Here is a 20,261-nt window from a genome sequence, read left to right as displayed (position 1 = left end):
GGGGTCCAAGTTAGGATATCACCACTGAATATCTATGGGATTTAAGGAATCCAGGACAGAACAACTTAACTGAAAGGACTTTACACCTTAAACAAGGATCCTGAAGTAGCATTTCAAAAGGGACTATTCCCATGGGAAGCTGTAGCCGTGTGGCTTGAAAGCTTGTCTCTCTCACCAACAGAAATTGGCCCAATAACAGATATTGCCTCACCCACCTTGTCTCTCTATTTCCAAGGGATTTTAATAATTTATTGTTTGAGTCTGAATTATAAAACTGGGAAAAGGTGATATTAATTTGAATTTGTTATAATACTTGCTTTGCACAGTTAATGCCAGTGTATATATATAGCTGGGGAAAAGATTCCAGCTGGTTATAGGCTAGAAATTACCATATTAATGTTTTATTTGTGTGGCAATCTAGTTGTGTTAATTAATGTTTTGATGTAGTTACCAGCACTTAGTGGTCCCTGAATGTGCATGCTCTGCTAACTTATGAGAATTAGAATTCTCTAGGTGCAAATGGTACAGCATGGGCCCCATCATGAAATCTTTACTCAGGTCAGCCTCCCATTTATTCTAATGGGAACCTGTCCAGCATAAGGACAATGGGATTGAAATTTAAGACAGCACAGTGGAGTTCCTCCTGGCAAGAAGCAGTGAGACAGCAGTACTCACAGAGAGATGCCTTGGGGGAAAAATAGTTACAGAGAGATATTAAAACCTTGACAGGTGTTTCCAAAAAGTGTTATATTTTGTTGTCTGTAGCTACTTTACTGCAGCTTTACTTCATATCAGCTTTATCTTACATTTCTGTCTCACAATTATTATGTTCCCTCTATTCACAAAATGTTTCTTGAGGTACCTTATTTAATTCTGAAGGGAGCTGTTCAATGCTTGAACTGTTGAACTATGTGTGCTCCTCTTTCACAGGTCACAGTCATCTCAGTTTGCTCCACCCTCTTTCTTGAATTAAAGCAAACTCTTCCATCTTTTTGCTTGATCTTTTCTACCAAATGAAAAAAACAATGACATGTAGGGACATAAAAAATATAATGTTTAAACTTAAAATTGGGTGTCATTTACTAGTTTTTCTTCATTTCCTTCTCACTTTCTCTCTTCCTCTCTGCCTTCATCTCTCTCTCCAATTTTATTTTTTTTTCTCTCCTTCCTCTCTGTATCTGTTGGCAAAAGCTGATTTTTTTTAATGGCAGCTGCTGCACATGTGCCTCTGACTGCTCTACTGTTGTTGGTCTGTGGCACCGAAAGAGTTAAACCTAACAGCACTGGGTAACTTAGATAAAATGTGTGAATTTTAATGTCTAATACAAAAAAAAAAGTCTAGCAGGTATGATTAGCAATAAAATTGCTCAGAAATGTTTAAATTGAAGGAAAACAATTGAAAATGGATTTAGAAATATAATGTTTAGCTCAGCAAGCTATAATGTTCTGTTATTTTAATCAGCATTGTAAAGTAATTTGAACTATGCAAGAAGAAACGTGTACGTTTTAATATATAATTTTTTTCTCCTAGCATTGATCAAAAGTTATTTCATGTTAATGTTTTAATAGCATGCTATATGTGCTAAAATTCCCTCTACTGGGGGGGTCTCGTTTTTTGATACTTTTAGATCTATTTCCTACAGCCAGCACACTGGAAAAAGTAGTAAAATGTATCTCAGGTACTTCTCCATGACCTTCACCTTGGAAATGTTGATGTTCCCATCAAATGGAAGGCTCAAGGTGCTGGCCATAAGATATTTCTTTCACCTCTTGATCACTGGTTTGAATCCAGCCACTCGCTGATACTTGTGACCAACTCTTATTACCATCTGGTGGCTGCTCTGTAGTCTGTGTAAAATAGGTGTTTCTAGGGTTCAGGGGGAAAAAAACCCAACAACCCACCATTAGAATTTCCTTCAGTAGAGAGGGAAAGAATTGAGTGGCTACAGAGACTCGTGATCCTAGCGGTGCTTCCAGGTTAGGGTTGATGTCTTATTGTGGGGAACGATTGTCAGGGCAGTGCCTGTGGTTTGAGTCACAGGTCTATGACTAAATAAAGGAGTTCAGTTTCCAAGGCTTTGTCTGCCACCTTTCCCAGCCATGAAATCGACTGAAACCATTTTACAGCAGGAAACTGGATTTTAAAAGTCAGTTAAAAATAGTTCCAATTGACAAAAGTAAGGGAAATTGAGCACCATTATTATACATATCTGGACTGTGCTGGCACCCAAAGGCCTCCTGGCTCCATTGTGTTCAATGCTATATAGATGCACAAGAAAACATGGCCCTGCCCTAAACAGCTTCCCCTTCAGCGCTGGCATTCTATTCTCACTATAGGTAACTGAAACTAGTGGTGGGCAACCTTACAAGGTTCAGATAAGCACTTCCCAGTTCAGATGTTTGTCTGGAGCTTATTCAGACTAGTCCATCCATTTTCTGGCCTCCCTCCCCCTTCTGCAATGCTTCCTCTCTTTCTCTACCTCTGTTGTGGGGTGATTCAACCTTCCCATCTGGTGACAGCAGGACTTCTTTGTGGGGAGCCTTCTTCTCCCTGACTCACTTCCAACCCCTCCCATCTCCTTTGGGATGGTTTTGTAGGCCTTGACACCATTGGTTGCATTCTTCTGGGTAGGTTACATGACCCTTGCTCTTCCTGCATGGAGGAGTTCCATGTATCTCCAACTGCCTGCCATCTTCTTGCCACAACAGGGGAGAAAAGAGGGCTTTGCATATCCACATCTGTGCAGCCATCCTCCCCAGTCCTCTTAGGATATGTCTACATTGCAATAAAACACGCATGGTTGTTCTGTGTCAGCTGACTTGGGCTCCCCAGGCTCAGACTGCAGGGCTATAAAATTGCAGTGTAGACATTGGCCCTTGGGTCCCAAGGGTCCCAGAGCCCAGTCTCCAGCTCAAGCCTAGATGTCTACACTGCAATTTTATAGCCCCACAGCCCAAGTCCCACAAACCTAAGTCAGCTGATATGGGCCAGCCATCTCATGTCTTATTGTAATGTAGACATACCCTTAAAGGAAAGGCTTTGCTTCCTCCACCTGCAGGACTCCTCTTGTGGAGAAGCAAAGAGTCTCTGCACTCTCCTATCTGGTCATACCGGGATGTGGTGATGGTACTACAGCCCTTCCACAGCAGCAGTGAGAACACTGTTGCCCCTTTCAAACTTTCTGCCTCTGGCATTTCCCCAGTGGAGACACTGCAAAATTTAACTGAGTGGGCCCCAGACTGTCCATGTTTGGGAGCTACTTAGCAGCACTGTAACCTTTGGGTTCTCACACCTGAGAAATCTTCAGTGTGCTCTAATGGAGAGGGTGCTGCCCTTGCAGTGAGGAGACCTGGGTTTCTTATTCTGGCTTTGCCACTAACCTGCTGTGTGATGAGGAGCAAGTCACATCCCCTCTCTGTGTCACTTGTTACCTGCCAACCATTTGTCTGGTCGATTTAGAGTCTAGAAGCAACTCAGAGCATGGATTCTCTTTGTGTATTTGTACAGCACCAGGCACAGTGGTGCCCTGATCTCAGTTGGGGCCTCTGGCAAAACAATTAGTAATAATAAACAGCAGCAGCAGCTCCAGTGAGCAATAGCCTGGAGGCTGGAAGAGACAGCCTCTCCTTTCTCCTTTCTCCTCTCCATCAGCTCTCTCCTGATTCTGCTAAAAGTCAGATTCGGTTCAGTTGAAGGAAATGTTCTCTGATGTTTGTGGGTGGGAAGGGGGCAGATTTCTCCTTGTTAACTGTGCAGTTCTCCTGTTGCTGAATGTACACAGCACTTTAAAATGCTTGCACCACCAAGGCACACGGGGGTGAATCAGACATGCAAAGGCACATGTTGTACTAAATAAAGTCCCTACCAGTTTTAAACAAGGCTCTTTAGTATTTAGCATGTGTGTATCCAAGAAGGTTTGAACTTTAAAATACATACTAAATCTCTGAAATGTGCTGAATTCCCTTTCTGTGAGACTCCCGTGCCAGTGCTGAACTGAGGGGAGGCGGGTGAACTTAAATTAACCCAGGAGAGGAGGGTGAATGCAGCTTGGAAGAAACAGATGCTGCAACACCAAATAAGCATATTGCACAATAAATAGCAGTCATGGCTTTAATTAGGAATTCAATTGAAGTTGGAAACCACTTGCCTACAGTAAAATTGTCCTATTTAACATTTCTATCAACATTTTTATCATTGGCATTGTTGCTTTTAATTTAACTTTCAATGTTACTGATAAAATCTTTGTCTTTACCCCATTTATAGTTCTTTCTCCTGAATCTATCTCTACTGTACCTTTGAGTCCCGGGCACTGAATGAATCAGAGAAAGATGCAGACCAAAATATACCGTCCACCCACCAATCCCCCTTAACATACCTGGTACTAAAATAATAAAAAGTGTGTGTGTGTGTGTGTGTGTGTGTGTGTTTAGTACCTGAACAAATTCCTACATTAAAGTTCTGTTTAAATTAATGTGGTTATTCATGGTGCAAGGAGAAATGAAGAGCTTGACCCTCATCAGTGCAAAAGCAGAGTAAAATGCTACCATTGTGACATGGTAGCCTTTTACACTCACTTTGCACTGAGGTAAGTGACTACAGAAAGTTTAGGGCACCAGCGAATTGGGTCTAAAGTCAAGACGGTGCTATCTTTATGTTAGCAATATACAATACATCTTTATATACTTACTCCCATCATTGATCAACTTGTGCTGATTAGCCATAAGTTGTTATTTCAGATCCATTTAGCCTCCTCAGTTCTGCCTATCGGCCTTTAAAGAAAAGACTGTCATTGGTACCGTGGGTCAGAGAACAGGTGAAGGGCAACAACCCACAGGTGTGTTGTTCAGATTAGGGATGTAGCAAGGTTATGTGTCGAATAAAAACAGTAGCTATTTTTAGAGGTTGAGCAATATGTACGAATGCTCAGACAACAAAATCTTGCTTGATGTGTTTAAGCAATGTAGATGTTGCTTATGTATTGCGACTCTTAGTAATATGCAGCATGGATAATTATTTCAGAGAAATTCACCCATGGTGCAGAAGATCTTCCATGCAAAGTAAGTTCCCTGGTGAGGGTGGAGTAGGTGTTTCCTTTATTCCTCCAGAGGCTGCCATGGTGAGTGCAGAGGTGGAGTAAGGTTCCCTGGGGCCATGGGCCCCGCCCCACTCCTTCTGCCTGCAGCCCCTCCCCCATTCCGCCCCTTCTGCCTGTGGGCCTGCCCACAGCCACATCCCTTACTGCCCCTTCCCCGGGTCCTCCCCATTCCTACCCCCACTGCAGCCCTGCAACCCCTTTTGCTCCTTTCTGCCCCCAGCTGATGGCCCCAAGACCGGAGAAGCTCTGTCCCCACGCCACGACCCTGTGGTGCATCAGGGAGTGAAAGCTTCTCCAGTCCCAGGGCCGGAGGCGGGGATTTTTTCCAGGGCTTCCCAGTTGGCTGGGGCCCCTGGGCACAGGCCCTGTCAGCCCAGTGGCTAATCCGCCACTGGGTGAGTGGCAATGGTGTAACAGACTAAAAGAGAGCAGCAGTTTACAAAATCTGCATGTACAAGGATCCAGCACCACTGTGCAAGTGGTATAGAAGGTCTGTGGTTGCTAATCCAGCAAAAGGTAGAGCTAGGATAGAGCATCTGCCAGTGGGGAATCCTCTGGATCCCTGCCTGTAATTTAAAGGAACCCTCGCCTGGTGGAGAGCTATGGTGGTACAACCGCTTGTCCTACCTTGAGGGAGAATCTATATTAGGAGTAGTTAAGAGCAAGGGACCAGCTGCGAACTGCGCCCTACAGATGTGAATTAAGCCCCAGAACTGAATTCCAAATTGCATGCTTCTAAAAGTATTATAAATAAAAACTGGGTAGGCTCCCACTCAGTGCCACTCTGGCAAGGAAATAATGATTCAGAAGTCTGCTTCCCAAATCCTATGGAGCACACCACCAATGCTTATGCTGAGTCTCATAACAGCTTACAAAGAGTGGAAACTCATCCAGCTGGAATCTGGATATAACCTGTTCAAAGTACAGTAGAAAAATGATATATTAGTAAATATACCAAACAGCATCTCCTCCTCCTTTCCCCCCTTCAAAAAAAAACCCCACTAAGAGCAAAGACCCTGATAATGTGAGTTCAAACACAGGGCTGAAGGAAAACATAGTGAGTTAAAAATACTCAGGAACAAATTTTCTTCCCATTTGTATACTGTGGAACTCTAAATTTTGGAATAAGTTTTGCCTCGGGGTCAAAAGGCTGACGTACCCATTACTAAGCCTTCTAAAGACATGAGGCAGCTGACATTCCCTTATCATCAGAGGTGAGAGGAGTGATGGCTTTCCAAATGGGGCGGTAGTTCAGGCAATGATGCAAAATTAATAAAGTATTCCTATGCTGCAGTTTGGTGGGAAGGGGAAGCAATAAGAATAAAAATGACACTGGAGGGAAAAAATGACCTTCTAAAGGTATGCAGCCACTAGGGACCTGGCTACCAAGATTCATTTTTTCAACAGGAAACAGCTTTTCAACCAAAACAAAAGGTTTTGTGGAAAACTGTTATCTTGGTTGCTATTTTACAATGTTTAAACCAAAAATTAGATTTTTGTTCCGGTAAAGATTCTCAGTTTTTCATAATTTTTTATTACTAAAAATGATTTTGAAAACCATTTTTTTTTGTATTTTGGCAAAAAAATAATTTTTTGTGTGTGTGAATCTTAAAAAAATATTGACGGTGAAAAATAGTTCAAAGAGCTCTGAGATCCTCAGAAATGCAGTTTTATTTGTTGTTATTTTTCAAATATTTTAAACTTGAGACCTGTATATGTGTATTACTATGAACTAAAATAATGGTGACCAGGTTCAGAGTGCAGATCTGGGAAAACCTGCCTCAAGACCTGTCTGCCTGGAATCTGATATGAATTCTGCTGCCCTTAAACCATGCACAGATATGCCAAAATTGGATTTTGCATTTTGTTTTGTTACTTTAATACTGTTCTAGCAATGAGAATAGTTTGGATGTGAGCTTTGCATTTCCCTCACTCCATTCCAAATATTACCTGGAGTGATTCAACAAATGCAAACTGTAGCCACTCCATTGCATTTGTTAACACAGAGTTTCTTATTAGAAGACAATGTAGCTTTTAAAAAAATCCTTATTTTTTTAATTTACATTCTGTTTTTAACACCCAATAAAGAAATGTTTGATACAAAAATAAGAAATCACAACATCTCTTTTTAATGGCAATTCTTCATTGCCTTTGGCTGAAGATGAACAGTAACTTGCCTCGAATTGCTCATCTCCTGGAAGAATCCACAGAGGTGGGTGCAATATTGTATAAGTATTTTTGCATGGCTAGTACAGACATGTTTGAAGTCACAGTAATTAATCTAATCTTTTTTCTTTACCTGATTTCTGTTGAGAGAATTACAGACATATTTGGAAAACACATTGAAACCCTCAGACGGAAGGTGCTGCATACATGAAAACAAGTATCATTATTTGTGATTTTAAAAAAAAATGTTTGAGAAATCACACTTGGAAAAATGACTAGGAGAACTTGTGTGCAAGTAGCCATAAGAAGTCTCTTTGTATTATCATTTCTAAGTAATAGGTTTTAGTGCAGCTGCCATCTTGGAATGCATTTATTTTATTTTAAATATCACAGTATTACCTGTTCAGCAATTTCCCTTAGATTAATATTAAAAAAACTCCGACATTCTAAAATGTTGTTCTTTGTACAGGAAAAAAGTAGGGACTGCAAAAATATTTTTTCTTCTTCTAATGTTAGTATAATATTGGGCTAATGAAGTTCAGAAAAATATTTTAAGTACATACCCAGCTGCGTATGTGAGACTGATATTGGTCATCCTAATACCTGGAGTAGGGGAAGAGAACTTTTTTTTCCTCTTCTAGTCTGCTCTACTGACCTTTTGCTTAGCTTTTTGCTAATGTCATTTTCACTCTTGGTTGGGCTTTCTTGACAGTTAAGATGGCTTCTTTATGAAGATACTGAGATGAACTAGGGTCATGCATTCATTCATATCGCTAAAACCACTTAATCAGTTACTGCTTCTGTATAAAATACCCCTGATCTAATCAAGAAAACATCAAAATCCTGCAAGTGCCCTTGTTAATCCTGTCACTTAGTACCTAGCCAGATTTTGAAAAATGTAATCTAATTAAAAAAAAAACTTAATCTTCTTTCAGAATTATTCACACAAATTAAAATGTATGCTTTGGCTGAAGATATAAATAATTTGCATACATTGGGAAACTAAGTGAAATGGTAACACACATTTAAAAACTGGATTGGAGCCTCCATTATTTTATTTACTACAAAACAAATATATGTCTACATTTTTATTATTGTTACTAACCCCCCACAAAACCTATACCAAAATTCTACTTTCAATAAATACCTACGAGGAGGTTGGGAAAGAGAAATTCTCAACTAAACCATCAAATATACACAGAAGAGTATAATCTCTGCATCCCAGCCTTTAGTTTTGATAAATCCAACATGGCCCATAGACTGCAAATCCTCCAGTTACAATAAATAATAATAAAAAAGAGCAGCCATAGAGCACAATAGCTCTTCTAAACAATTATTAAGAAATATATATATATATATATATTCCATTTTAGAAGTGGTTGCAGGAAAAAAGCAAAAATAGCAATGAACAAATGCCAACTGATCCTATTTTAACCCTAGCAGCATTTCAATAAAATGTAGACCTAATTTTGAATGGACTCTTTATTACTATATCACAGTTATAATATCAAAGTGCTCCTAAGGTGTAATTAAAGATTTACCTAGATTTATGAGACTTTATCATTATCAATAGGGTTAAAGAATGCCAAGGAGACCCATTGTGCAAGAATTTTGCTCAGCAGTTTCCATAGCAGTAAGGGCATTACAGAATTACTTTAGTGCTTTAGGAAAACTTGTCTGTTAGGCACTAATATGAGGGACATTATTAGAAAGGGAACACTCTGGACACGTTAGGCCACCTCTGTGTCTTATGCTCTTCCCCGAAAGGGAAAGAAGAGAGGGGCAGGAAAAGGGCACTGTGAGGTAGAATTCTTAGGAGGTGTGATATGGAATAGAAAATAATAATTATAATAATCAAATAATAACAATTAGTAAAAATCCTGCAAACAGATGTTGTCAGTCCTCAGAGGGATCCTGACAGTCCAGCTCAGTGTGTTTCCTTAATAAAATTCCTGTCCATGGTAATGTATCAATGCCCTTCAGACTAATATTACATAACTGAACATTTGAAATGCTGATGCTGAACACTGCAGGTTCCCAGGCATTCTCCACTTTTATTTTAAGATTGCCAAGCATTTCCTGCTAACTAACTTACATGTGCCCTCCTGATGCAACCTAAACTTTGTTTGGAGTGAGAAGATGAGAGCCATTTTCACTGGCCTTTCAAGACATCATTCTATCTCACCTTCCAGTTTAATCTTATGGTCAGATATGCTAAACTCACTTTGAATAGTAGCTTACTCCTCAAGCAATTCCATTGATTTTAATGGAACTACTGAGGCTGTAAGGTACAATTCATTGTTAGGGGTTCACAATCTAGCCCTTACCAAGTCAACTGATCATAGCCACATTAATGCATTTAAGAAGTTATAGTATGGTTGGATTAGAAATGTGATTCCTGTATTAACGGTAAACACTTTGAGACTGGATAATGTATGAAATTATCTACTTTATTGTACATAGACCTCACTGGAAACATCTCAGCTCTCTTACACACAGAATCTACATAGCCCAACAGTTTATCGAGGGCAAAGGATGAAATTCCTACCTGAGTTTAATATAATACTAGATTCTGTACATGGACTGGAAGCACTAATTGGTTGTCTTGCCCTCTAATATTAGTCTTTTCCACTGTAGATCTTTGATCCTTTGGGCAAACACTTCAGTTTCTATTTGCTAAGGAAAGGTTCCATTCTCTGCATACATAGTATATGGATGCCTGCTTCTTGTCACTCTCACTGAGACACGGTAGAAAACCTAATATTTGTTGCACATAATTTGCTTCTTTGTTACTGCAACTTACATTCTGTCCTCTCCCCTCTTTGAGAATGTAGGATTCAGATTGCAATGGAAATATTAAGTCATGGAAAAAGATTCTCCTGAAAAAAGGCTGACTCCTTTTTTAGCTAGATAGACTGTTGCTTTGAGGAAGCGAGATGCGGGAGGCTGGTGGCAGTGTAGAAAGCAATAACATTAATTTGCTGATTGGGTTGCTTTTCTGTAAGCAACTCATTTTTAGAATTGCTTTCAATAAAACCCTTGCTTGTGCATGTGTGTGTGTGTGTATGTGCATAAGTACATACAAAGAAACCTAACTACTTAGCTATGTTAAAAGAATATTAAGGTTGTAAATCAAGCACTCAAAAATTTAAAAATGCCAGAATTTGTTACCCAAGCAATCTTAATTGTGCCCCCTTTGTGCATATCTATTATGATATAGTCTTTAACTATCTGATCATATTGTAGTTTTTTCCATAGGATTCCTGACTCGCTCAGTGCACGGAGTGGACCGTGTTCTGGTAATGCATTAGAGTTTGTACTGAATTATATTATTTCAGTTGTAGACCCCTACCTCATTTGCTTTAGAATTTGAAATGTGGGTGGAACACAAGGCAGGGAACTGCTGTAAGAGGGGGATGATTTTGTGGTTAAGGCAGGTGAATTCCACACAGAAGAACTCATTTCTATCCTTACCTCTGCTACAGATGTAAATCACTTAATCCAAAGTTTTGGCAGGTGGCCATTAATTGTACATTCCTTATTTTCTGGATGCCCAATTTGAGACACCAACTTCCTGATCTGCACCAGTCCTGAGCATTAACAGTGGCAACTGAAGTCAATTAGAGCTGCTTAGATATTCACCAGGATGGGCAGTAACACTGGATGATCTGAAGACATGAGCACACAGTGCGAGTCAGGAGGCCTTGATTTATAGCCCTGTCTGTGTCACTGCAGGGCCTGGGATAAGTCTCCCTGTCCCAGTTTCCCCATCTGTAAAATGGAGATAATAGTACTCTCAGATCTCACAGGGGAGGGGTGGAGATAATTCATTAATATCTGTGAGACATGCAGATTCTATGCTGATGAGTGCCACAGACAAGACAAAGAGGAATGAAATAATTTTGTATTCAATGCAATAAAGAAAGCAGGGGCCACACACTGAATGATGAGTATAAAAAGAAACACTGAACAGTTGGCTCATTCCCTGAGCACCATCCAGCTTGTGCACCAAGTGAGGCACAGTTCACGTGGAAAAACAGCATTTAATTAAAAGCTGTATAATTATGGTTTTGCACAAAAGGACAGAATTAAAGGTGGATGGGCATCCTAAACGATGGCATTTCCTAACTTTTAAGTGCTTTGCAGCCTAAATAATACTCTTTACCATTGTGTGTGTGTGTGTGTTTGTTTTTAAGGAAAAAGGTACAAACAAATTCTATTTTGTGCAACTGTAACAACTCGCATCAAGAATAAGATTTGAACCTTGATCCCTCAGAACACAATTAACTGTTTGAGTTACAGAACTAGTTATGTTAGCCGGTACAGGAGAAGGCTATTGACTTGGAGGGGATGGGCTGCTGAGGCCATGTGCTGATTCTGAGAAGCTTAGCTCTCTTGCTTGATCCTTTCCCTCCTCCAGATATGTAGGGAGCTCTTTCCCTATGTGGGACCCCTAGAGGTAGGGGATGGGACACTGGGATCATATGCTGAGTCCAGAGGTATGGACTACATATCAGTAGTAGTCCTATTCTGCTCTTTCTTCCTCCCAGAGTTCCAGTCTTGTGTGTGTGCTGCTTCTGTTGCTGCTTTGGCAACGGCGTGGCCCTGGCTCTTTAGAAGGTTTGTGTTCATTTATTTTGGCACGGTGCCAACATTTTTGCTGACAATACAAGTGATAGAAAGGAAACTGATTTTTTTTTTGTTTGAAGTTTATAACGCAGCCAAACTTGAAAAGAATTTCATGAGGCAAAAAAGAAGGTACTTCTGTAGGCCCAAGACTTTTCCCCTTGTCAAATGTCAAAGGATTGGTGCAAACAATTAATTTGTGAGAGCTTCCCAATTAAAATAAGAGTTGCACACATCTTTTACAATGAAAGTGTAAATATAACCTAAATACAGGGGTTACCACCAGCTCCCCCAGGATAGATACACACACAGCCACGTTTCAAAGAAGAGAAGACTGGATTCTTGCAACTTAAAAATAAAGTCAGTACAATGTTTTGCTTCTTCAGTTACAAAACTCAGAGTTAAATAGAGTGTGCATGCTGATACAATAAATAAAATCTTCAAGTATTTATAAACCCCTCCTGGAAATATGTCTAGCCCCTCTAGCCTTTTAGAAGGCCGAAGACCTGAAATGACTCCAATAATAAAAAGCCAACTTGCAAAGTATTGTAAAGTATAAGGAGCAATGGGAGTGTAGTCAGAAGAAAGTCCTGCAAAGACAAGTACAGAAGGGGAAAAAAATCATTTTGATTTTTTCTCTTTATATAATCACTCTAAATCCATGTGAGAGGAATGTTTTACCATTTACAAGTATTATTTCACCATACCATGCCTTAAAGAAGAGATATACATCAAAACTTAAGCCATGTCTTTTCCTTCAGCAGCTCGAATTCAAACAGGACAGCTTTCCACAGTGTACAGCAGCTTCTAATACATTGCACTGTGAAGAGATAAAAGTCTTAAAATAACAATGTAACTAAACTAAATCCCGTCATTTGGTTTCTTTCACAGCTGCAAAATCATGGCAGCCCTGAATTGGCCACACAGCTGCTTCTACAAAAACCATTTAGTTACAACAATAATAAAATTCTCCTCTCTGCTAAGAAACCATATATATGAAAGAGAGAGAGTGTCTCACAATGTCATCTCCTTCACCCCTCTGTGAAATACAGTCCACTGCATGCATCCGATGAAGTGATCTGTAGTTCAAGAAAGCTTATGCTCAAATAAATGTGTTAGTCTCTAAGGTGCCACAAGTACTCCTTTTCTTTTTGCGGACACAGACTAACACGGCTGCTACTCTGAAACCTGTCTTTGACTTCTAAACTTAAACAGCAGCACTTCCTAAGTAGGGGAAAACAGCAGCATGGCTGTGTACCTGCAAAAGGCTGGCTGGGTAACCATCACACAGGGTGAACTAAAATAGTACAAACCAGTCCTACTGAAAGCATCATTCCACACTGGAGAGCCAAAGAAACAGATCAAAATGGGCTGTAATCATGCTTGCTCTGTGCACCAGCATGAAATGTCCTGGGGAATTTCCCCAGCACAGAGCACCTTACCAACAGCTGCCCCCACAGAAATCGCTTGGAACAGCAGGTGTTCCCAGGTGGATTGAGAACAGGTCTGAGGTGAGAGGGTAGCACTGCAGCCAGAAAGCAGCACAGCTAGTGCTGTCCTGTTCCCCAGAAACCTTTTGGCTGTTGCAAAGCCCAGAGGTACCATGACACCCAGGATATGATTTAGAAGAGCCCTTGCTTGTGGCATGGGCCAAACCCAACCCAGCCCTGGGATCAGAGAGGTGCAAGCAGCCCCCTTTCAGGCCATGTACTAACACTGGTACAGGGGTGAATTAGGCCCTCCTAGAGGAAGTCTGCTCTCTGGTGCTTGATGACCTTACAAACAGTAGCAGATACCTGAGGGTTAAGGTTGTTCTAAAATAGATTCTGTACATTGCGGGAGTTGTTTGGGATCTGGAAGGTGAGAATGAGAACCGTGAACGTAATGCAGAAGGTGAGGAGAAGTCAGTGAAGTGATTCAAAGAGGAGCTTGACCTGGGCAGAGGAGCTAGAGAGGTGGAGGATTTTAGCTGCAGAATTTTGTGTTAATTGTAGTAACAATGAAAGCATCTATGGTATTTCATAATAGTAATAGCACAGGGTGAAAACTAGGGCAGGCAGGACTAACCTATTGCTGTACTTCTCTGTTTCTTAAATGCTGATAAGTGTTTTTAATTCCATTCTATCCAGGTTAGTTATAAGCTCAGTGATATCAGACTGTAGCGAATCATGTGGCCAGCGCTGTCATCTCTCACCTTAATGAGCACTGAAAGCGAATAACTAGAAATTCTACTCTGTACTCTGCAGAGCAGTTCATTATATAAGTTCTACATATAGTTAAATTAGTAGCCTAGTTGACAAGAAGGTGATATAGCTCAACTTATTTTTTAAATTGCTTAACTTTATCACTCTATCGAACAGATTGTTCAAGTATTTATAGAGCAGTGTGCGACATCCAATGTGACCTGTAATTAAAGTAAAAATGGTCAAATAAAGTGACACAATCAAGTCGTTTAAAAATTAGTTGACCTCTGATTGTCATCAAACAAAGGTTCAGGCTTGACCCACTAAATCTCATTTTGAATCTATTATATGTATTATATCAGATGCCTCATTAAAAGACATGCTTTTGCTGCTCTCCATTTACTAGCATGTTGTTGAGTCCCACCGAGGAGACATCAGACTTGTAAATGTAGGAGGGACCTAGTCGCCATGAGAATCTAAGCCGAGAATCTGGACTTTCTAAACGTTTCTTGTTCCTTAAGGATGGACGCTAAACTTCAGTTTAACAGAATGTAGGGGGTTAGGTATATACACTAAGGGCCTGATCCAAAGCCCTTTGTTGTCCATGGAAAGACTTCCATTGGCTTTAATGGGGTTCCAGACTCTAAATGGATAGGGAAGGTCTGTCTATATGTGCATATCCCTACCTGCAAAGCTGTATCTGTATCACTGAGGATTTTTGTGTATATGAGGCTTACCGTTTTTTGGTAGAACCAGTTCACACACTGGTGGGTCAGTGTTGTCCTAAACTGCATGCCTGCCAAGTAGCCACATCCTTGAGGCTGCAAGAGGAGTTGTTTAATTATGCAAAGTGATTTAGTAGAACATCAATATCACAATATTTGGACTAGCTGGTTTGGCTGGGCAAGCAACCCTAAGTAGCACACTGAATCACTTGGTTCCGGTTACTCCACTGGCAGAAAAGGCAAAGCAGAATCAGAGGTTTTAACAGAGAAAGCAGATTGACCCTCTGCTAGCCTATTGGCCATAATCTTAGCCTCTAAAAAGGCATTTTTCTCACCTTTACCTGTGTTATAGGAAAACATCCTATAAACCCTGTTGTATGCTTTATTGGTTGCATTTTCCAACCGGAAAAGTCTGCTCTTGAAAGCCTCTCTTTCACACAGATTCACTCAATATCGGGGAATCCTACATTACAACAGAACTGTCTGTTCCGCTGCAGCTCTGTGAGGCTTGGCAGGCCAATGCAATAAAATCACCAGTCACCGGCTGGTCCTTCAGTATCTTTGCAAAACTTTCCAAAGTTTTGGGAAGAGGAGTGAGAAATAGGTAGAGGAAATGAGGACAAATTCAGGTAATAAAGAGGCATCCATAAATTAGTGCTTCGGAACCTTATGAAAAATGTTAATTATATGTTTATGTTCCCCATAAGTACCACCACTTAGGGAATGACTTGGGTCCAGAACATTCCTTCTGATAAGGTCTTGGGCTAATTAAGCTGTTAGGAATCTGCTGACTAGCTAGACTTGTACTCCTTTCTCTGGCATAACTGTAGCTGGCCTGGCCCAACCTGAATAGTTAGCACATGGAGGGAGGGATCTTTGGGGATGGGTGAGGCAGGGAAGAAGAGATGCCGTATACCCTTCTCCTTGCTGTGCACATCACAATAACAGATTTTGCCCGAAAGGCATCTTGACATACTACTGAAATTAATCGTACTGTGTGAAGTCTCTGCAGCCCTCCTCAGGGATTATTATATCCTGGCATGCAAGGGTTTTTGAAAGGATCTTTGGGCTGCTTTTGAGAAGGGGATAGTTTGAGTAGGGGAGAGCTTTCCATCACTGAGAGGTGGCATGGCAAATTGAATTCAACAGCTCACCTTAATTGAGTCAGATGGTGCCTGCCATGCACTAAAACTTCAAATTTGATCTGGTCAGCATGGCTGTGCACTGCAGAGGTAGTTTGATGTTGGATTTATCCTGCCATGGGAACTGTCTCCATCAGTGAAACAGTCTGCGAGTCTCATGGACTGTGGCAGCCTAGAACTCCAAACTCAAACAGGTAGCTGGGAAGAGGGGAGAGATGGGATCCTAGTAGTTAGCTGCTAGCTACTCTTCCTTCTACCCCTTTTCAAAAATTGGTTTTGTTGTGTACAAATCCAGGCAGGGGTAGAATAGCAAATGCATGCATCAACCCCAGGTTGGTACACAATGTATTTTTGGGCTTGGCATGGCAAGGTCCCTTTTATGGTAAGTGAACTTTATAAAGTCAGCCTGCCTAGCTCCCTGTACAAGCATGATAAAATTTTTAAAAGAAGTAGTTCAATGCTGCAGTGCGATTTAGCTGTACCTGTCTAAACTTCCTAAGTTTGACATGTCCGCATCAGAATATGACACATCCTCATCAGAATGATGTGTGAAGCCTGGGGCATTTCAGGCATGCTGTTTAACCACACTACAACAGTTAGCCTTAAAATGCTGTTTTAATATTTTAGTTTTCAGTACCATTCAGAGAATAGTGTGCATACAATGGCTTTACACATAGGAAGAATGGCAAAGAATCCATGTCATGTTTCTAGCATCTATCCAGATAGTCTAGAAGGAGCCAGATGACAGGAGGAAGAGAGAAGGATCATTTGGACAGGTTGATTTCACACACCCAAAACTCATTCTCTGCATGTGCAGTGTTAGTGTGCACAGGCATTAGTGCCCCAAAAATGTGCATGCGTGTGCATCCGTGCTTGGCTTAGCCCATGCACAAGTTGAGTCCCTGCTGAAAAGAACTTTTTAATTCTGAACCTGGAAAACAATGTGCATTAATCGTAAGATGAAGAAACTGGTGGAGGGAAGGGAACTGACTGTTTGTCCATTACTTGAAGTGGAGCATTCAGGAGGATAAAAATGGTATTTCCCCCCTCCCTCTTTTGAGCTTTCACCTAGGACTTTCCATAGTGGGTCACTCCAGTAATCCATCTAGGTCAGTATTTTGCAGATAGGATTCTAATTCTGGACAAACTAGGAAGAGCAAGTGCCTAAAGAGAAATATATCCTAGTATATCTGGTCCTGAATGGTACCCCCCAGGAGTATCTGAGTGAGTCTGTAGTCATGAGATTTCCAATCCAGTTCAGTTGATCCAAGAAAATGGGATAATCCAAGAAAATGGGATATAGAAGGACATTTCCCCTTCACTTGATCCCATGCAGTTTTGCTTTAAAACCGCTCTGCAAAATTCTGCTTGCCTAATATCTCACCCTCAAAGATTGAGTATTTTTGTGTGAATCCTGAGGTTTCCCCTCCCTCTCTCCGAATGTCATCAGATATCATGGCAAAGGAACAAGGCCAGAAGAGTTGTGATAATATAGTCTGACCTCCTTTGTAACACAGGCCTTAGAACAGAGGTGGGCGAACTATGGTCCGCGGGCCACATCCAGCCAGAGGGACCCTCCTGCCTGGCCCCTGAGCTCCTGGCCTGGGAGGCTAGCCCCCGGCCCCTCCCCTGCTTTTCCCCCACAGCCTCAGCTCACTGAGCTGCTGGCGCAATGCTCTGGGCGGCAGGGCTGTGAGCCCTTGCTGGGCAGCGCAGCTGCAGAGCCGCAGACTGACCCGGTGCTCTGTGCTGCGCGGTGGCATGGCTGGCTCCAGCTGGGCGGCACGGCTGCCTGTCCTGGTGATCTGGGCAGCGGGGCTGTACCACCACCACCCACCGGTGCTCCAGGAAGCACGATAAGGGGGTGTTGGATAGAGGGCTGGGGAGTTTGGGGTGGTGGTCAGGGGACGGGAATGTGGATAGGGGTCAGGCGGTCAGAGGGTGGGGATCAAGGCGTTGAATGGGGGCAGGGGTCCTGGGGTGGCAGTCAGGAATGAGAGGAGGGGTTGGATGGGGCGGCGGGGGACGTCAGGGGCGGGGGGTCCGGAGGCAGTCAGGAGACAGGGAAGGGTGGATGGGGCAGAGGTCCTGGGGGGGCTGTCAGGGGACAGGGAACGGGGGGGAGGGTGTTCGATGGGGCAGGAGTCCCAGGGGGGCCACCAGGGGGTGAGAAGCACCGTGGGGTGGATGGGGCAGGGGCCGAGCCATGACTGGCTGTTTGGGGAGGCACAGCCTCCCCTAACCAGCCCTACATACAATTTCAGAAACCGAATGTGGCTCTCAGGCCAAAAGGTTTGCCTGCCCCTGCCTTAGAACTTCCCCAAAATAATTCCTAGAGCAGAACCGCTAGAAAAACATCCAATCTTGTTTTAAAATTGTGGGTGAATAGCTTTGGAGTTTGGGCTAGTCTATGTTCATGATGATTTTTCAGGGCTTCTCTTGAAACATCAGCAGGGAACAGAAGTTCACAAAGGGTATTTCCGCTTTTTTTAACAAACTGTTCGATAGCATATGTACCACTTACTCTAGCATATGGTAACTTCAGTGTTCTTAAATGATTAGCAGAGTAAATAGACATATATAATGGGAATGATCTGTCAGCAGATAAGTTACTGGTGTCCTGAGGCTGCAGCAAGGTACATACTGTTCTCACTTTTTTTCATCCATGTCTGCCTTTGTTGTTGCTTTTGTTTGTTTTGTTTTGTATTGTAGTGTTGAAAAATAAAATCTCTGAATGTCACAATAACCATTCTAACCTGTATTTTTGCCCTCACAAACTGTACAGCCTAATAGTATCCAAGTGTAAGGTGGCATTACATATATGAAAAGTAAAAGGATTTCATGAGCTACAAAATATATAGCACAGTAACTACAGGAGCCCAATTCTAAGAGGATGGTATTATAGTAAGCTATGGTACATCCAAATGTTTGTATGTGAGTGCAATTGGACTGGGCTGCTGCAGAATTGGAGTGGTGAGCAGGAGTCCTGGAGCTGGTGTGGATGGAGAAGCAGAGCCCAGGGATACATGTGGCACATGGATAAATGGCAAGTCTGAGGTCTAATCCCCTGCTATTTCTAAGGAGGGAAGTAAACCCTGCTTCCCCAATGGAAGAATTTAAAGAAGACTCTGTAAGGAGAATCTTGCAGAGTTCTCTGCCATGTCCCCCTTCCATAATCTTTTCTACAGGGGTGGAGGCAACCCCAGTGTTAGAGTTAGAGTTTCTGGTCTCATCCAAACCACTGGAGCGATGATACTGAAGTGCTAATGTTAAAACATATTGGGAACAGTTATTAGTACAGTATACCGAAGCCACATCTCACTATGTAAAGTGGCTACACCAAGTGAACTAATGGATGTGAACATAGCAGAAACCACAAAAATAAGCTGCACTTGGAAAATATATTACTCTCCCAAAACTTGTGTTGCTTCCATTAATACTTGCATTAATAGGAGTTCTATGCCTGCACAGGAGGTCTATATGTTCATTGTTTGTGAAGGGTTTACTTTGCTCTGTGCAAATTTAGCTCTAAGTTTCATTAGAAAAATTCAGCTCAGAGAGCAATGCCCAACCCTCCTTCCCACCCTCAAAGAATTCCATTTCTGAAGGTGGGTTTGCAGAGTCTGAGACATTTTGCAGGTGGGCCTCTGAGATCTTAGGCATAACTCTTCATATACAACTGTTATTCTTAGTTACTGCTCTATGGACAGCTTTCCTGAGAGACATAATCTAAACAGTTTCCCTTAAACCAATCATTCTATCTAAAATATTGTAAAAACATCCATGACAGCTCTAGACAGATTATTTTAGATACAGTAGGTAAACTTAGTTGTTTTTAACTGATACATTGGACATATTTCTTCACAGTTTTGATAACCTTTATGCACATAGCAGTTAACAGCTGAAAACCATTTTTTTCCTTAAAGTGTATCATCAAAATACAAAACCCATGCAGTAGGACAAAGGCATTAGGGACCAAGGCTTCTTGTTACTCTCTGCATGAAGCTGACCTTGTCTGTATTCTATAATGGAAGTTTTCTACATCATTCCAGCTTTGGGTCTCTCCTGAGCAAATGCTGCCAATCACAAACAATTGTGCCAAATGGTATACCAGCTTTGTTATGTAGACAAATGTCCACTATGGACAAAAAAGAGATCATCAACCCTAACCCTAATAGGATTTAGAATTTGTTTTCTTTCTGGAGGAAAGGCAAGTACATAAGCCTTCAGGGTGCTTTTGTTTTCACAGCAGCCTTTGGTGGATTTAGTAGGGATTTTGTACACTGCCAAAAATAAAAGAAATGAGGATGCTTTATGGGTTCT

At 41.6% G+C, this 20,261-nt stretch overlaps 1 long non-coding RNA gene across 1 annotated transcript in view; it reads left to right on the top strand.

The window, feature by feature from the left end:
- Positions 1 to 20,261, top strand: part of LOC141996856 (uncharacterized) — a 96,134-nt gene that overhangs the window by 27,263 nt on the left and 48,610 nt on the right. The window lies entirely within an intron of this gene.

This window comes from Natator depressus, chromosome 12, assembly GCF_965152275.1.
Source record: "Natator depressus isolate rNatDep1 chromosome 12, rNatDep2.hap1, whole genome shotgun sequence".
Lineage (NCBI taxonomy): Eukaryota > Metazoa > Chordata > Testudines > Cheloniidae > Natator > Natator depressus.
Note: the sequence above shows the minus strand (reverse complement) of the source record. Positions and strands in the feature narration are given on the sequence as shown.